The 19,550-nt window shown below is 30.1% G+C and overlaps 1 protein-coding gene across 2 annotated transcripts in view; it reads left to right on the plus strand.

The window, feature by feature from the left end:
* The first annotated feature begins 202 nt into the window (after positions 1-202).
* LOC129952515 (homeotic protein spalt-major) overlaps positions 203-19,550 on the plus strand; it is a 34,634-nt gene continuing 15,286 nt past the window's right edge. Inside the window, exons 1-2 of one of the 2 annotated variants that reach the window (XM_056065126.1) lie at positions 203-397; positions 1,942-2,219. The gene's annotated coding sequence lies outside the window, so the exon portion shown is untranslated. Of the gene's footprint in view, positions 398-1,397; positions 2,220-19,550 lie in introns of those variants that run through there. The other variant, XM_056065125.1, reaches the window with a different exon arrangement.

Below are 19,550 nucleotides of genomic sequence, written 5' to 3' on the forward strand. Positions count from 1 at the left end.
TTGCTTTTTTTTAGCTTTTTTGCAGAAAAGAGGGAAACTAACAGAAAATAAAAAGATTGAATGAAAATCCTTGGCTGCTCAGCCAGCGTCAGCCTTAGCGCTGCTGGCTGAGTAAGCTGCCGCTAATACGAGAAGAGAACACATCTGACTTGCGCGCGTTTGGGTTAGTTGTGTGCAAAGTACGGTTGGAGAGAGAATGAGCAGAGCATGAGTTGAGAAATACTCGTGTGGCCGCCGCTTCGCTTCGTTTCGCTTTGTGTTGTGTCGTTGTCATCGTGTATCCTCGCTCGCTCGTTGTGTACGCGAACGCGCATCCTTTTTTTGATTGTGTCTCACTGCCTCACTGGATCTCGAATCTGCGTCTCCGTCGTCCGTCGTCCGGACCCACTATGTAACTGTGTGTTGTTGTATATTTTTTTTGTTAGTCTGTTTTATGTGTTCGCCTCCTTTTTATATATATACGTGGTGTGTGTGTAGATACAGTTTAATTCTTGACAGTCACTCAAAAAGAGTGTCTCGCTCGATTCTGGCCACCGCCGCAGCTGCAGTCACTGTAGCCGAATCAAATGAGAATTGGATAAAGGTACGGAACGGGTACTACGAATGCGCTGGCTCTGGTATGTGTGATGTGAAGGTGGACAACGACGACGTCCTGCTCCACCTGCCCTTCCAGTTATAGAACTCAGCGCGGCGGAGTGTCTGCCTCAAACCCAAAAACCTAAGGCGAAGGAGTAATTTTTGAATCCTCGTTGCCTCAATAACAAAATCAACCCCCAAAAAATTCTGAACTATCCACCACCCCAATTTGACTCCCATCTGAAACTCCCTTGTTCAATTCAAATTTAGAGACACAAATAGAAATTCTTTGCCTTTTTGGAGGGTTTTAGGTTAGCTTCAAATCTACCTATGGATGGTTATCTAGGTTCTTATTTTTGGTCCGCTCTCGCTCTCATCATCATTATCGTCAGCAGCACCAACTCCATCTAGACTGTTGTTGTTGGATTGGGTGGCAGTGGCGGAGGAGGCTTTAGCTTGACATAATCATAGAGTATCTATGCGTGTGTATTGGTGTTCTTTTTGTGTGTGTGTTTGTTTGGTTGGAAAATATAGCGAATTCCATGTATCCATCCATATCTCGAAAAGTCGAATACGAAATCCATCGTTTCGCTTTTGCCAAAGTAAAGTACTCAAATAAAGCACGAGTATAACGAGTACGAGTACAAGCGAAGCACACAAAAAGGAGACTCTTTTGCTCGCCGTCTACATCTCGTCGTTCGTTGTGTGTTCATCTTGTTGGTGTATTGTATATGGTGCGCTCTTTCTCATTTACAGTTGTATCGAGCACGAGTACTACGGTACTACCTCTATACCAAACCAAAATGTTTTCCACACTGGTTTAAGTGTATCTATCTTCTTTAGCAAAGCAAAGCAGTTTCAGGATATTTTGGTATTTTCGCAAAGAGGAAATTTTAGTATTTTTTTATATCCAAATAAGGATGACTATAGAAGGTGGTGACTTTTTTAACTACTTTGTCCGTTTGATATTATAATGCAGAGATGATGCACAGAACATAATAATAACTGCTACTTTATTTCTCTATTGTGCAAATAAAATAACAAAAAAAAAAACAAATCATCTCTTTTTGTAGTTTTATCGTGTTTTAATTGTAAGTAGGTGAACAAGATTTTTATTTTATTGTATTGTTGTTCGCAAGGATATTTTTTTTGTTGATGTTTTTTTGTCAAACCGGGATATTATTGCATAAGTTAGCAGATTTAACGGTGTTTTGGTTTTAAATTTGTGTGAATTTGAATCAGTTTTGACGATGATCCTTGATGTTTTCTCTTCGGGACAATGATTGTTTATTCTTAGGCTTAGTGTTTTCTTTGTGTTGGTGAAGGATTTTTAACAATGTGATTTTTTTCCGTCTATTAATTCAGATAACCTAAGTGCAATACCTATACGATATTCTTGATTTGTAATTTAACTAAAACAGAAACAAACATTTTAATACCATCACCAAAGTGCCGACGGTAAAAACGAATGAACTTTACTGTGTGAATGTGAATTTTAAATTAACCAAAATATAACGTATAACGGAAAGAAAAAACAAAAATAAAAATCGACTGTTTACAAATAGATAGAAAAAATAGATCTGAAAGGCGAAAGATACAAATTCAACACAATTTAATGGATAGTAGCTGAGATTATTTGGAAGGTTCGTATGTTCAAATTTTAAGTCTATAATTTGGAAAAGAAATAATTTCTGACAAGGTAGAACAGGAACGAATATTTTTATATCCGTCCCTTAGATACGTCGTATCTTATTTTATGTTGTTATTTGCTAATGCATCTAGATAATGTTTTTTTTCTGCACAATCTGTGTACGTTTAATTAATAGGTTAAACAGCTTTTACTTTTCTTCATAATGAATAATGGTTCTGTACAAGTAGAAACACTGGGAAAAAGCTCTTTAAAGGTTTTGGGAATATTTCCCTATCCTATTTTGACTGAACAACAAAATGACACAATTAAAAAAAATAGAAAGTGGATAAGTATATTTAGTAACCTTTTATTCGCACGTCTTCGCTATTTCTTATTTTTACTGACGAATTACTAAAAAGTACAATATGTGAATGATTTTTTGTTTTTAATAAAGCACAGATTTTGTTTTCTTATAAGGTATTTTTTCGTAATAGTTTTTTGAGACTGAGAATACTTCTTACCTCATAAGGTACACCAAAACTAGGTATGCATAGTAAAACAAAATTTTTCAAAGCGAATCATTTAATTTTTGTCTAATTTCGGTAAAAGAAATACCTATTAAAAAAGTCTGATAAGAAACAGTGGTCCAGTTTCCTCCTTCTCTTAATCCATACCTAGATAGGTACCTATTTCGTATACCTATAACTATCATCATTAAAGAAATTTTGGAAAATATTTCACTGTGTAAATATATATTCCAATCTATTTTGCAATGTCTTAGGTTTACTTAGGTCAAACTATAACACCTGTTAACACATTTGGACTTAAACAATAAGACTTGAAAAACCATTATTTTTTTTTCAATTTTAATTGTTTTTGTATTATTCATACATTTTGCATATTTCGTTAGGCAAAACATATCAGCAAATATCGCCTTACAAGCTGACAAAATTCATTGTTTTGGAAATTTCAGAAACAGTAAGCGACTGTTTAAAATAATTTTCTTAAAGCGATTTATTCCAATAATGGCGACTGTACAGGGTTTTTGCTTTTTTTAAAGGTTAAAAGCTACTGTCTTTCTTTAATCATTGTATGATGTAGTGAATATTTATTTATTGCTATATTTATTACGTACCATTTTTGCCATACATTTATTTCTGGTCATATGGCCCACTTCTAAAGTGAAAAGTGTAAAATTTGACTACACAATTCTCAGATAAGTAGTAATAAAAAAGTATCTAACTATGTATTATTAAAAATTAAATTAATTAATTAATTAATTAATTAATTTAATACCTACTTAAATGTTAAAATCGAGCACTAAAAGATTTTTAAAACTGTTTGGGTGACCTTACTTCTTGAGCTCGTTTTAAAGTTAATTTAAAAATAGTAACCTTTTGTATATGGAAAAATATTTATTATAAGCTAAAAGAAAACATATAAATTTAAATACAATATTATAAAACCTCATTAAAATATTTAATAATGTGCTACCTTACATGGATTAGAATTATATATATATTCTCATTCACCTTTATTAAAACAAGCATCAAAAACATGAATTAAAAATTCTCAATCTTTGGACTTTTTGCGATTTATTCCACGATATGAAAGTTACTTAGATTTAGCAATTTGATTCAAGTCAGAAAATATTTTAAAATATAAGGACTTTTATGCTTTTAATTTATCACCAAGAAGTACATAGATTTTATAATCTTAAATCGTTTTGTAAGAATGAAGTCTTAAACTTAAAGGTAAAACATCTTAAATAAAATATTAACATTTAAATGCTAATTTTGTTTTCTATTTTGTGCATGTGTTGGTCTATATTTGTATTATTTTTTACTAACAACTAACACATGCACTTATGATGAGCCTCTGATCGTAGTTTGACGCTTGCTATAAGCTTACTACCTTTTGAAATTTTGAAGTGTAAACATTTGAATTGATGAATTTACCTCATAACCCTTTTGTTGCTTTCAAAACATGCCAACAAGACCTTATATTTCTGTTTCAATATATTTCTTCTTACTAATGTTTATGATGATGATTGCTTTAAAAATGCTCATTCAAGTAGGCATACAATGATTATGATTATGAAAATATAATATTTGTATTTTCTTTAATTTCAAACACTCTTAAACCAAGAGAGAGCTTAAAAGATTCAATTTTATTACTCAAAATATCTTCTTTCATTTTAATTTAAAAATATTAAACTAAAACATTTAATTTATCATTCTCTAAGCAAATTTGTGCAAGAGCCTAGTCTTTTCTTCAACTAACAATCACTTCTTCTTTAAATTTAATAAAAATATCCTTAATCCTTACGGTATCAAAATAATTTAAATTTTGAAATTTAAAAATTTAATATACGTTTTTGCAGGTAGATATATTAAGTATCAGTGCATATTGTGTTAATACAAATGCATATAATATTATTTAACTTTAAGTACATTTATTTAATTTTCATAAAATCAAAAACAAAATTATCTCAGCTTTTGCGCAAACATTAATTAATATGAACATTTCGGGGTCCATTTCTTATCAAAAACGATTTAGGTAGGTACCTCGAATTTGCGTGCATTATTTTTAGCATTAATTATGCATCCCAAACGACCAAAGAAGACGACGATGGACGATATACAAAAATGAAAAATAACTCAAGAAAGAAGGAATGAAAACAGAAAATTATAAAAAAAAGAAACAACGCGATTATATCCCTTAAATGTCGTGAATTTCGAGGCATAACCAGATATAAACATACACATAAATATATTTACTTTAATTCTCCTGAGGGATTTACTGTATTCGGTCATACATTTTTAACTTCCATACATACAAGTAGGGTATGTCTGTTCAGCTCATATATATGAAATATCTTATAAGTTGGTTATACATAAGGAATCTTGTGTAAAATAAGGACTACTTCTTCGTGAGTACCATGATGTTATAAGTGCAATCACTCCTCTTTTAATAAGTTCCAAACCTGATTTTTAAATTCTGCAATATACTTTACGAAGAAGATTTATGCAAACATGTATGTCAATTGTTAATATTTATAAGAATCTGATATTTATGAAAGAAGACAAAGAACAAATTATAAAGACTATGTTTAATTTTTAAGAGAAAATAGAAATCAAATTATGTGTTCTTGAAACATTATAGATCACGAAAAGTTATCAGTTTTCTTAAATTGTAAAATACTAATTCCCTTCTATATTAAACCTGGAAAAAAGTATAAGCGCTTACAGTTCGATAAAAAAAACTTAGCAAACGAACCTAAATCACAAGAAAGGAACTATTACTTTTAATGTCAGAAACTTAGATGTAAGAAACTACTAAAAGTAAATGTAGCCATTTTCTATTTGAAGATGCTTAAATCACTTAAAATTTACAACATATTCCTTTAGCTTCTTACAATGGCATTAATATTTTCATACATTGTTTAAAGTTGTACTCCAAACTCCAATGTTAAGCTAATAGGAGTTACATTTTTATATTGTGTCACATTTCATTGAATCAATGAAAAAATTCATTAAAGTAAACATTTTTGTAATTAAATTTAAAATGTAAAGCATATTGAAGTTTTGAATGCCTAAATATAGATAGTGGAGAAAATATGAATATGCATAATTTGGCAATCGCAAATTACGTCAGAAAAAATTAAGCCAGATAGTGTCATAAAAAACAAGTCTGATAATTAATTAGTGTAGAACTTTTTAATTCTTCTATGAAAAATAGTCTGGTATACGACCTGTCTTTAGATATTACAAAATATTGACAACAACATTTATGTGGAATGAAACAACTTTGAAGTCTATATCTTTCTTCGTTTTGAAGATATTTAAGTTCAAAGAAGTTTTCGTACTTTTTATTTGAAGTCGATATCTCGTTTTGTTCTTAAGATGTTGCCGATGAAAAAAAAATCAACATTTTTAATTCGACAAATTGAACTCATTAAATGTATCCAGAAGAAATTACGCCAGTTCGCATTTTTTCTATAAATTTCTGTAAACGGAAACAGCTTTAGATATTACTTGAAACTATAAATATCTGGACAATATTTCATTTTGCTGCCTCTTTCTGATCTGGTACATTTTCTAACGTTTTCATCTTATTTTCTAAAAAAAATCAATTTGAAGAAGAAAATAATTTTGTCGTAACGCAATTAAAGGGACACGACTTAAAATTTTTAAGATGAGCAAAAATCAACTACAGCAATATTTCTGTACTAAATTTCAAGATCTTAGCTCGAATTGAAGTCAATAACGAGTCGGACCAAACAAAAAATACGTAAACGTTTGTGATGAACTAAATGAATACATTTGTAAATATAAGCGCTTTAATAAGCTAGTAATTTTATTGGATGAAAGAAACAAATTGGCTAATGAACTGCTTTATTAAATCACTAAAACTTAATTAATCCTCAGCTGAATTTTAAATAAAACAAAAAACATTGTTTCATTTAAATCCTACATATCCACGCGTTCATTTCACACTTTTAATAATACAACGTCATATTTATGAAATCATTTGTCAAACAATTGCATCAGTTTATCGCTTTTTCCACCTCTCTCGTTTGCTGCTGCCCACTTACTCAATATCATATTAGACACTTCAAATCAACTCAATACCTTCAATATCTATCTTCAAAATCGTATACCTATGTATTTATAGCACATTCACACGCATCATGAATTATCAAAGTCAAATAGAAGATCCATAACTAATGGTAAATCGTTATACTATGTAGGTATCTTCAAATGTAAACAGAGATGCGGTCTTCTTCTGAAGAGTACTTTACTTATATCCAGCAATCACCTTTTGGAAACATGAATTTTCAAAATTGTAAATCTTCAGAGAAGCTAAAAACCATTGGGGGTGGATTGGATATTCTCCATCATACATAAAGATATTTTACTTTTGATATCAATCTATTAAATTCTTTTTTATCTAATGGGATGATGATGCTGTTAGGTGAGGAAAAAATACAAATAAGTCTGGTAAGACCTTAACACAGCCACCGTCTGGAGTCCGCCGCTTGTTAAAGTTTCTTGGTTCTTGCACATCACGTCAGCAAGTATAAAGTATATTATGTTTACGATTATGTATGAAAATGTATCTCATTCATTCAATATTTATCTACACACTTACATCTGTGGGCATAAATTCAAATAATTGGCGTTAAGATATAAATTCATAAAGCAATATCCCTTCTTGGCGCTATAAAATTTATATACATACATATATACTCCTTCCGCCCTCCACCATCACATCGCATTGATCGCATATAGCCCACCACCCGTCTTTAATTTTTCTTGGTGTAGGTATAAAGTTTATGATCGCTCTCTTGCGATTGTTTGTTGGGAAAACAACCATCCATCGTTGTTTCTCGTTTATTAAAGTAAAATTAATTTTATTTTTGGCTGATTGATTCATATAAAATATGTATATACGAGTACACAATCTTAATCTCAATCCAAATTCAAATCCACGCGAGTCCACAAATTTTCGTTTTCAATTAAATTGCATTTTTAGTGGATTAATTTTTGTGTGTATAGATAAATGATTTTTTAAAAATGTTAATGTTCTTTTTTTCTTGTTGGTATCATTAAATTGAATGTTCCTTTGATTTTTCATCAATTGCGATTATAAGAATGTTAAATTAATTGCGGTTTATAGAAAAATAGAATAATTGATTGAAATTGATAGCCCATTCATCTTCGAAAATAAGAACTTTAGAAAATTTGTGTACCCTACCAACGTTATGGATGTGCAATATTTAAAAAAATTAGTTGTACATTTATGGAGAGAACTGTCTGGCAATCTACATGACCTGGTAATATATTATTATTTCATCAATTTCAAGCTTTATTTTTTAAGGCGATTGAGAGCATAACATTTGAAGTTTATTCCTTTGCAAGAATGAAGTTGAATGTTGTCTTTTTAGAAGCAGAGAATTTGAAGTTTAAATGAATTACAGGAAATAAATTTGGTAATATTTATTGACTAAGACATCCGTACACATAATATTAATTCGAAGCAACCGTACACAAAAATTTTTTGTATATCACTCACTTGCCTTTTAAACATAAACTACGTTGAACCTATAGGTGAAAGAGCCTCTTTCAAAACGTACCTGCTGAGCGAAGTTCTAAATTGACTGCCTACAGTGAAATTTAGTTTAAGAGTCGTTCTTTACTTGGCCGTACCATTTTAACTAAAATTGCTCTATACTCCGTCGATTCTTCGAAGAACCCTGAACGACTTAGAATGACTCTTGTCCGTTTTCAGTCTGGACTCATTTTGCATTCAAACGCATCATCAAATTTGATCGATTCAAACAGAATTCACCAAATAAAAGGTTGGAAAATATATCCCTCTCGCCTTTTTGTCTTTTGAATTTCGAGGCTATGTATACAAAGCGCTACAGTGCTACGAATCTGGTAATACTATACATCATTTGAAAGGCTAGAGAAATGTTTCGTGAGATTATCGTGTTTTGGGGGATGGTACTTTATCACTTCGAACCGCGTAGTAATGGTTTCGACGATTCAGAGCCGCTGAAAATGTTTGTATTTTTTTATGTGGCTCTTTGCAAAGTGTGATAGCAAAGAAGTTACGAAAATATGGAACATAAAATAACGAGCGGATAAAGTTCTAATTTTCAACTAACAAATAAGAGCTGTTTGTCAAAACATGTATCTCTTAAAAATATTAGGATTATGTTCTTTTTTAGCAGTTTTTGGCTTTCAAATTAACGTAGCATTAAAAACATAGAAAATATTGCAAAGATAAAATTGATATTCTCATCAAAATTTATTCCGAAAACCATACAAACAAAGAATTTTGTTTATTTGATGGGTTTCGATGATAAAGTAATTCCAAAAATGGGACACAAAAAACATAGAAAATATAGAAAAAGAGCTTTTTTATTTTTCCAACATTTACCGTTAAAAATGGATTATTTTAAAATATTTTTTTGTAATTCAGTTAACCCCATTTTCAAGACACTGTATAAAAATAAATATAGAAAACATTGCAGAAATTCTCATCATAATTATTTTAGGGCAAATCTAAAAAAATTACTCTTGCTAACCTCTGTTTCTTTGCGCTAAGAAAGCAATTGAGTAGCAAATACCTCTCTTGAGCGACCAAAGTAGCGCTATACGTGTGATCTACGGTCCCGTCCGTATGCATAGAACGTGAATGGAGCAGAAGATGGAACGACGATCTCTATGGGCTGTACAGCGACGTTGAGGTAAAAGTCTAACGACTAAGAAGGCTAGGTCACGTAGAGCGCATGGAAACTAATGCTCCGGCTCGGAAAGTATTCGAATCCACACCCACAGGACAGCGCAATAGAGGAAGACCGCGAACAAGTGGAAACCGCCCTCACTCAACTTGGAGTGCGCAACTGGCTAGGGGCCGTGCTAGATGGAAAATATTGTTGCTTGACGGTTTTGGTTTGTTGGTTCAAAAAGGATCTTAAGTAAGTCGAAGTAAGCATAAGTAAATTCAATAAAATTGGGATTTAACTTGCTTCGGGGTTAAGAAGAAAAGATAAACAAAAATATAACAAATAATTCTTAAATGTCACATCTAATTCACGGCTTAAACAGTTTATTATCAAAACATAATATTTTCAATGTAAGACTTGGTAAACCCTTTGAAGGGGATGCAAAACTATCAAAATAAAAATATACAAAACATGTAATATCCACTCTAGTTTATTAATGTTTCAGCGCCATTGAATAGGTTGATATAATTTAAAACATTGTTCCATACAATCCTTAACAATATTCTCTATTACTATACCCTCTATAAATATAATTATCTCCGACATTTTTAATACATGAATTTTAAACAAAACTTAAGTGTTGCTGACAACCTACGAATGTAGTTCATCTCCTTTCAATTAAAATACATTTTTGTTTTGACTTCAACACCAGACGTGTGCATCTTAGCATCATCATCATCATCATCTCAAGAAAAAAAAAAACACAAAAAAGAAAGAAAAAATAAAAACAATCTCAAAAAGAAAACAAAAATAAGATGATAAAGAACATCAGGGAATGCATCAAAAAAAAAACTTTGATCTAAATGGGCTACTAATTTGTATCTAAATTGAGAACTTTACCGTGAAAATGCTTTCTCTCCAAAAGGCCTAAACATAGTTTTTATTTTTAGTTTGAACTTTCTATGTTTTTTTTTTTTAAATTTTGTTAAATACAAAAAAGTTACGTATATATTTATAAACTTTTGAACATTTCAAAACATAAGCACACAAAAAAAATAGGACAAAACATTCATGTCACACATCTTCAATTTTGACAAAACCATTGCTTTATACGAGTGAACGATACATCAGAGGATGAGGATTAAAACTAAGATACACAAATTCTCCTGCTGGTCCAGAAAAACAAAAATAATTTATATTTAAATAATCACTTTAAAGAAGAAGAAACAAAATTTAAAGATACAAAAATTGACTTTGGCACATGCTTTCAGAGCTCAATTCAAGTGTGTTCCATGATGACACCTGTCATCGTAATTGTACCCGGGGGAGAGAAATATAATTTTGACTAAGAAATGTCAAACATGACAACACACCACACATCCACTTCTCACATGAAAGCCATCAGCAGAGTGCCAGCGTCAGCATCTTACCATCTCAGCATCCCAGCATTTAGCTTAAGCGTTCATCATCAGCGAGTGCATATATTATAGAAGTCATTTGCAAGATCATTTTGGAAATGGAGTGCTTCCGGTTAGGTTTATTAGGTAAAAATACTTTGAGATAATTCATTTCAAAAGTTGCGCCCTTAGGGTGTGTTATGGTATGGTGTGCTGTGGTGTGGCGTGAATTTGGTTGTTGATGCATAACAAAAAGAAAAAATAAAGAAGTTACATGTGTTGCTTTTTGAGATATTTAATGTTTGCCGATGTTGAATTTAATAATTTGAAAGTAAAAGTATAAAAATATGATATTAAGTAGGTCTTGAGTACTTCTCAACTTGACAGTTGTATTGATCAATTTGGTTCTGTTTCTGCTTTTTCCGCTTCTTAAGTTATGTAAAAGTTGAAGTAAACCAAAGTCTTAACCAAAAAATCCAAGCTTTATACTACATTTTGAAGAAAATTTTAGAATCGTCAGAAAATAAAAAGAAGCCTGTCGTCTTTTATTAAAGTTTAACAGGATATTAATATCGACGTTTTATGAGAGCTACAAAATTTGAAGACAAAATCTTTCTTTTTTCTCATAATACTTGAGTCGAAAACAGTTTTTTATAATTTTGTTCAGTTGTTATTACTTTCGTGTTTCTTTAAAAAAATAACCAGAAGGTAAAAACAACAAGGAATATAATAAAATAAGTTTAATTTCAACAAAACTTTTCGTTCCCGAGATTTTTAGTCGAAAACCAATTTTTACTAATTTTAGTAGCATATTTTGAAAGTTTTTATTTCTTATAAGAAAAATACAAATATAAACAAACAAAAATTAGGTGGCGCAACAGTCCGTTTAAAACTATAAGGCCTAGTGACTTACAACTCTAAACTATTTCTGTGTGCAAGTAATTGCAGGGATGGAGGGGACCTACAATTTATACTTATGCCGAATCCAAACGGCTGATTTCAGCAAGCACTTTTCATGACACTTGGAGAATTTGTCAATTCCTCGTAAGATGCAGTACCCGTGAAATAAATTTCAGGTTGCACAGGCAGGGATTGAACCCAAAACCTCTAGGGTGACAGTCCAACTTACTAACTATCATGTTACGGGTTATCTTATGTTAACAACAAAATTTTGAATAGAATAAAATTCTTATAAATTAATACATTCAATATCTTTCAAATTATTCTCGAGACAATCAGTTCTTGCATCAGTTTTTACAAATTTTATTTGAAAAATCGCAGTCCATCGCCTGTTGTTCAAGCACCCATTCGACACATCTACGACGTTGTGAATGGTTGTGTGAGCTAAACTTTATATGGATGTAGGTGTGGACTAAAGTAAAAAATACACCATAATGTGCCTTAAGACAGTCCTTATTCCTGAAAATCACGAGAAATCGACACTTTCGGCAGGCGGCAAGCGAATTTTTCAGTTGTGTGAGCGAAACACTGATTCCCAGGCCTTACAAAATCTGTAACCAATCTAGTCTCTTCAAATTTGATAGATGAAAAAATGGTTAACCCGCTATTTTTTGAAGATCGCTTTTTTGTAAAAAACACTCTCTCTCGATATTAAAAAAAACATCTTTGATGACGTTCCCGAAAGTACGGACACTTTTGTTTTTGTTTACTTCTTACGTTTTGATCTTCTGCCTGTGTAAATAAAGTGCAAATGATTTTAGAAGCTTTAAAAAGCAGCTTTAACTTTATTTATTTACATAAAAATTCATATTACCATATTTATATCAATTCAAAAACATTATACAAATTAATTCATCCATATTTAATAAATTCTAAAAATCACAATAACATTCTTTTCCCGCACAAAGAATTTTATCACAAATCTTTTCTTGATTTATAAGAATTGCATCCGGTATCAGGATGACAAAATATAAGAATTATCTATGTATACCATTTTTAGGTACCTTTTATTTATCTGCCGACCTCTAACAAGAATATTGATTCATACATTTATTTCTAATTAACCTTTGATTCTTTGATAAGAATCTCAAAACTGAATGAGTAATAATTCGGTGTGTTTTGGAATATCGGTATTCCTTTGTGGCCTTTGTTTGTCACTGGTGTGTAGCCGTTGGAATTTTTAAAAAGGATATTGCGTAACTTAGGGGCAAATATACCTATACATTCATAAATAGTAGAAGAGAAAAGGATTTCTCTTGTGTGTCCCTCTCAAATGTAGGCGTCGACTTTAGACTAAAATCTTAAATGCGGTTTCTTTGATGTTCTTTTTCAGCTTATTTCATTCAACGAAGACATCTTTCGACACTAATCATTGCGGTCAGGCGATATTATCCCAAAATAATATAAAATAGTTGTCCGTTATAAAAAAGTAATTTTATTAATAAAAAGTACATGAAACTAATTTTAATTCAGGAATCATAAAAATCGCACAATAATATCATGATTATGCAGTTTTATTAACTTTCAGTGAGGTAAAAGTCAAAATTTTATGATTTTGAATGTCACAGTGAATTATATGCGTATATGAAGAAAAAAACATGCACCTAATTCAACTTTTTGTATAACTGTAATTAAGACCAATTTCGATTATTCTTAACCCATTTAAAATTTTTAATAGCTTAAGCTTTTAAAATAATAATTTAAATCAAATACATCTCATTTATATATATAAACAAAAAAGTAGAAGATATCTTATTGGTCTTCGACTCAAAAAAAAGTAACTGGATTATGTTAATAAATAATCAATTTAAAAGATATTCACAAATTTATATATATTTTTATTTTTTATTCTTTTCTCATAACATTTATATCTACTTTCAAATATTTTTCGTTAATAGACATCACATGCGAAGACCTTTTATGTACATATATATCAACTTCTTAATAGACGAAAACATAAAACTTATATTTATGACATAAAGTGTGAAAAGGCCACTTCAAGACCACAATCAATATGTTCTTTGTATACATGCATACATATGTACATATATATAGTTATTTATGTATAAATAAAAACAAAAATAAATAAATAAAATATAGTATGTATAAAACCTATAACCATATCTCACGTCATAAAAATGCCATAAAAATCAAAACTTAATACAAAAATTTAAATAAACACTTCTTGTTGGAAGTTTGGATTTTAATGAACAATATATGGATTAACCGGTTAAATAAAATTTAATTGGAATCAATAAAACTTTCCAAAAATACAAAATGCCTTCTGTTAATATCAAACATATCTCTTATAACATAAACATACAAAACAGAACATACATACACATAGATACAGATGTACATAAGTATATTTGATTTAAAAGAAATAAAAGATAATCAATAGACAATGATTAAACTGTTCGTCCAAAATTTTAGCATCTTATGATCTTTAATTTTCAATTTAATTATTGTATTAAGTCTATTTTATGCCCTAGTTTGTATGGATTAAATTTCCTATCGCTAAAGATATTAAATAAAAGAAGGAGAAAGACTTTATTTTATTTTTTAAGTTCAAAATGAATAATGGTTAGATATTAAATAAGCCAAAGTTGTTTTATTTTTATCATAGGAATAAGAAAAATCAAAAAGCGCAATAGTTCAAATTTTAATTAAACATTATTAAAATCATGTTTTCAAAAGATCAGCATTTTATTTCTATATAATAATTATTATCAAAAGTGAAGGTGCCGCTAAATAATCGATTGATGTTTTTGTATTTTTGTAAGACAAAAACATGACCGAAAATAGTTACTTAGAACCAATTGCAACAAAAAAGAAATTTTTTTAAAATAACACCGAAGACTTTCAACTCATAACATTTTAATTTATTTTATTAAATTGATATAAAAAAAGAAGAAATTGTATTGAAGTGAAATAATATCCACAATTGTAAGTATTGAAAATTAATATGTATGGTTTTTGAATAAGGCCTGTTATTTCTGCAGCTGTCATATTTTGACATTTTTCAAGTGAAAACTTCGAAATTACTCAAAATGAAAGGGTACACACTTCAAAAAATAATTGAAATTTAATTTTGCAAACAAATTTTTTGGCCATGTTATTTCTCGAAGAAGTGATCAAAGTGGTCACCGAAAATCTTGTGAGTTTTTTTCCTTGAAACAAAACGAGATATCAAGTATATTGCAAAACTGCCCCAATACCCAATTCACGACCTAAAACATAGAGTTCATAAAGTAATTGAGGACATACAGCTGCAATATCGGAATTGATGGTCACCATAAATATAATAAGTTTGAAGCCAAATTTTGGAAAAGATATTTGAGTCGAAAATCAATTTTTAACAACTTTAAGTAATGTTTTTCATAGGTTTTTATTTTTATAAAAAAAAACTGTCAATTCGATTTCTCCCAAAATTTTACCAGATGTCAAAAACGTTATTTTTCGATGCATACAATTTTTTGGAGATACAATCCTTTTGTCTTCATAAGAATATTTGAGGTGACAATTATTTTTTTTCGGTTTTTTTTTTATTTCTAAAAACCGTTAATTTTATTTTTTTCCAAACATATACTTATTGAGTATTACGTTACGATACATATAGTATAAAATTTAATTAAAGTCGCTACCAACATTGGTTTGTGAGATATTTTGGGTTAACCAAAATGTTCACCTTTTAAAAAAAAAAAACAACTGTTACAACTAAATATCAACGAATAGGTTTTCAAAACCTAACTTACATATAAAAGTTATCTATTGTGAAGAAAGTTTCAGAAAAATTTCTTTCTGTCAAATAAATTTCCTTCATAGTTTCTTCTTGTTAGGCTGGAGACCAGTCCAAATTGAATCATCGAAATCAGTCTGGTAGTTTTTAAGTTATAAGCGTGTTAACTAACGACACTCTATGTACATACATATATATTAAAGTTTCTTTTCATATTACATTCTTATATTTGAAGATACGAGTAAATCACACAATTTTAGTTGAAATACAAATATTTTCTTAATTGTATGCATATAATAATACTTGATAAATGGGGCGTAGACACATTATTCATTTAAATGCTAGCATTCATTCTTAAAAATTGTTTAACAAAATATTTATATGCATTAACGCAGCACAGTTCACGTGGCGCTTAGCAATCACATCATTAAAAATAGTTCAAAATCTATGACTTTTAAATATTTTTGCAAACATACAATATTTTCTAACATTATCAATCCATAAAATGTGCAGAGGAAATGTTTTATCCAAGGTTAATTTCAAATAAAAATCCTCAAAGCTAATTTATTTAAATCTTATTCAAAAACCATAGGTTTAACTGTCATTTTGACATTAATAAATCACACTCATAATTTAAAATATATTATGTCTTTGCAATTAAGCACGTTGATAAATAATCAAAATGCTGAAGAAATTAGACAACAACCCCAACCAACCAGAACTACTTTGGAGGCAAATTTAATATTTTATCATCCACCCACATTATGTGATATTTTATTTCTCAAAAAATTAAAAAACTAAAAAGATCGAAACCTGTTGCGCCAGATAGCTCACCTCTATGGCTCTAAGTTTAGTATCCATGGAATACTTTATAGTTAAGTTTTGAAAGATTTTAAGACTTATTTCCACAACCAAAACAACACACGATGTATCCACACAAGTTGGTATTTGCACCACAAAATGTGCCACGTTTATGGAGTAAATTTATTATGTTCATGGCTAAAAGCTAGATTGGTTATTTTATATATGGGGGTTTAAAGTTTAATTTAAAGGAGCAATCATGCGATCGTTATCATTAGTCGAAGTATTTAAATGAAAAGCCATATAGTTTTTTAAAGTTAGTATGTTTTTCTTTTCTGGTTTTTGTATTTTTATCTTTGATGGTTTTAATTTTTTGATTCCAAAATTTTATAATTTGGAACATGAATATTGGATGTTGATGATGATGCAGCAGCAGTGAGGATGTGGGAAGTTAAAAAATAAACCGTGATACATTTCATTGTCTCACATGATCGCGTGGAAGAGATAAATTTTAATGATGGACATAGTTTTTATCTTGTTTTTTGGTTTAACATGAATGTTTTTACATTTTGATGACACAATTTGACATAGCTTGAAAAAAGTCAAGTTGAAGATTTTAGAATGTATATGGGAGAATTAAGATTAATTTAATTTAAACAAATTATTTCAAAAATATCTCGAAAATTGATTCAAGTGTACATTTTGCTTTTGATTGCATGACAAAAGGTACAAAAATACTTGGTTGTAAAATAAGCTTTCCAAATTTGAGAGACTTATTGTTAAATAGGAAATGAACGTGTGAAAATCATTTTTATGCTGAACTTCAAAAACACCTTTTAGAAGGATATATTTATTTTTAAAATTACAGGGTATTGTAAGGAAAGTTATTTATTACTTTTTATTTTCGAATTATAGGAGCTATATGAAGAGTATTGCCTTTTTTAAATTTTCGAACCCAAGGTTTTATTGAAACTTGATAAAAATATAAATTAATTAGTTGGCGCAACAGCCTGTTGATATCTATAAACCATTCCTGTGTGCGAGTAATGTTCTCACGGATGGAACGGAACTGCAGTTTTAAGCCGAATCCCAACGGCTGATTTGAGAAAGCAATATTCATGACAAGAATTACTCTTGGAGGACTTGTCAGTGATCGAACCCATGACCTCTGGCATGACAGTAAAACGTCCTTTTTTTAAATTCATTTTTATTCATTTCATCTTAAAACTAGATAAAAGTTCATAAAACTATCCTAATTTAACATAACTTACAACTAACTTACTAGTCCCATGCGGACACTGTATAATAATTCGAATGCCTTTCGGCCCTAAGATCTATTAAACTTTCATTCAATTTTATTTATTATCGTATTTATTAGAAAATTTGAAAAAAACTAATATCAATATCCTTTTTTATTTTTACTCAAAACTACTTAAAATATGGTCCCTATAAAACTTAAAGCTAACTTAAACTACCTATTCTACCTATAAACTACTTAAAACTAGTACAACCACAGCAGAAATTCTAACTATCTGACATTTTTTGTTTTCCTTTTTTTTTCTCTTTATTTTATGTTTTTTTAATTTTTTTTTGTAGTTTCTTTTTGTTTGTGCCACCATGCCTATTCTACTTAAAACTAAACCCTTAAACTATAAAACAAGTATGAAAGCCGGCCAAGGCTTGAAACCCCATCCCGACTACAAACTATCAAGTGCCGATTGAAGCCACCAAAACTGGTTCTCCTGCCTCACCCTATCAGTTCAGTCCCGTTCGGACACAGCCCTACTGAACCGAAGGATTTCTGCTTCGCCTTGTGCCATGATGTACAGGAGTAGCCTATCCACGGTTCGTCGTCTGACATGGAAAATTAGCGGAACCGCCAATCTGTCCTGTATCAGACCGCATCTATCTTAAAAGAGGAATACCTATGGTGGAATGAAGCCGCTCAAGAGTGCACTTTTAAAATATTCTTCGTTCAGATAGAAGGCCCCGAAAATTAAATTGAAGGCTCCTATGGCCCTGGTCAGAGCAACATTTATGTGTCTGTCGAAATATAAATACTGATCTACCCATACCGAGGTACTTCACTACACTGTTGCTCGCTAATCGCTGCCCGTGAAGAACAACGATGACCATCTTGCGCCAATTCTTGCACCTATCTCTCGTGGCTCCAGCCAACGGAGGTCGGAACATTGTCTCCAACGCACCAACCATCACGCTACAGGTACAACAAAACGATGACAGAGAAGACAACAAAAGTTAAGTTTTTAAAGAGATTGGCGTTATGCGTATTGTTTTCATTTCTTTCTTACGACCAAAAATAACAGAAGTGCCAATAAAATTTTGTTTGTCAAAAATCGAATATTCGATGTTTCTCAGAAACGGCCGGATAGATTTTTATGAAATACTCTTCTTAATTAGTTGTTAAGAACTGTTATTTTCTATTTTAATTTTCTCAGGAATTTTTTTTTTAATATTTGAAATTTAAAGACTAAAAATGTCTATTTTCTTGGAATTTTTAGATATATTATTTAATTTTTTAAAATTCAATATCGCAAAAATGGGTCAACGTTTGTTAATGAAATTCAAATATTAAACGTATCCCTATATGCACAAAATATCGGCATAATAGAAATATTTCTAAAAATTAATTATATATATAAACTTTATATTTTCAAAACAACATTTTATTTTTATACTACGTTTTTTTTTTGAGAAATTTAATGGCATTTAAATTTTTGAAGATAAACTTTTTATTAAATCCCAAAATATTATTATACTATTTTTGTACAGACTCTTTTAGAACAGAAGCATTTTATTTTAGCAAGGATTCTGTACTAATAAATCTGAACAAAGACAATCTTTGTTATTAACAAAAAGAAATTGAAGAAATATCATGATATACCTTTAAATGTTAATGGTGAGCATAGAAATGGTACTCTATCGTAAGTGTAACATTATCATGTCGGATACGTAACTATTTGGATGTATTAATTTTGAAACAAAATAAAAAAAAAAACATGTTTCTAGAACTTCAAAACTTTCCATCATGATTAAGGGATTTTATTAACCTCAAAAGGAAAGATTTCATTGTTCATAAGTCATATCAACGCATAACCGATATCAATACCAATCTTTCAAAAAATATATTCAGTTATTCCTAATTTATCCCAAGAATCAGTTATTCTAACAAATATAAAATAAATA

The sequence above is a fragment of the Eupeodes corollae genome, chromosome 3 (genome assembly GCF_945859685.1).
Source record: "Eupeodes corollae chromosome 3, idEupCoro1.1, whole genome shotgun sequence".
In the NCBI taxonomy this organism is placed as follows: Eukaryota; Metazoa; Arthropoda; class Insecta; order Diptera; family Syrphidae; genus Eupeodes; species Eupeodes corollae.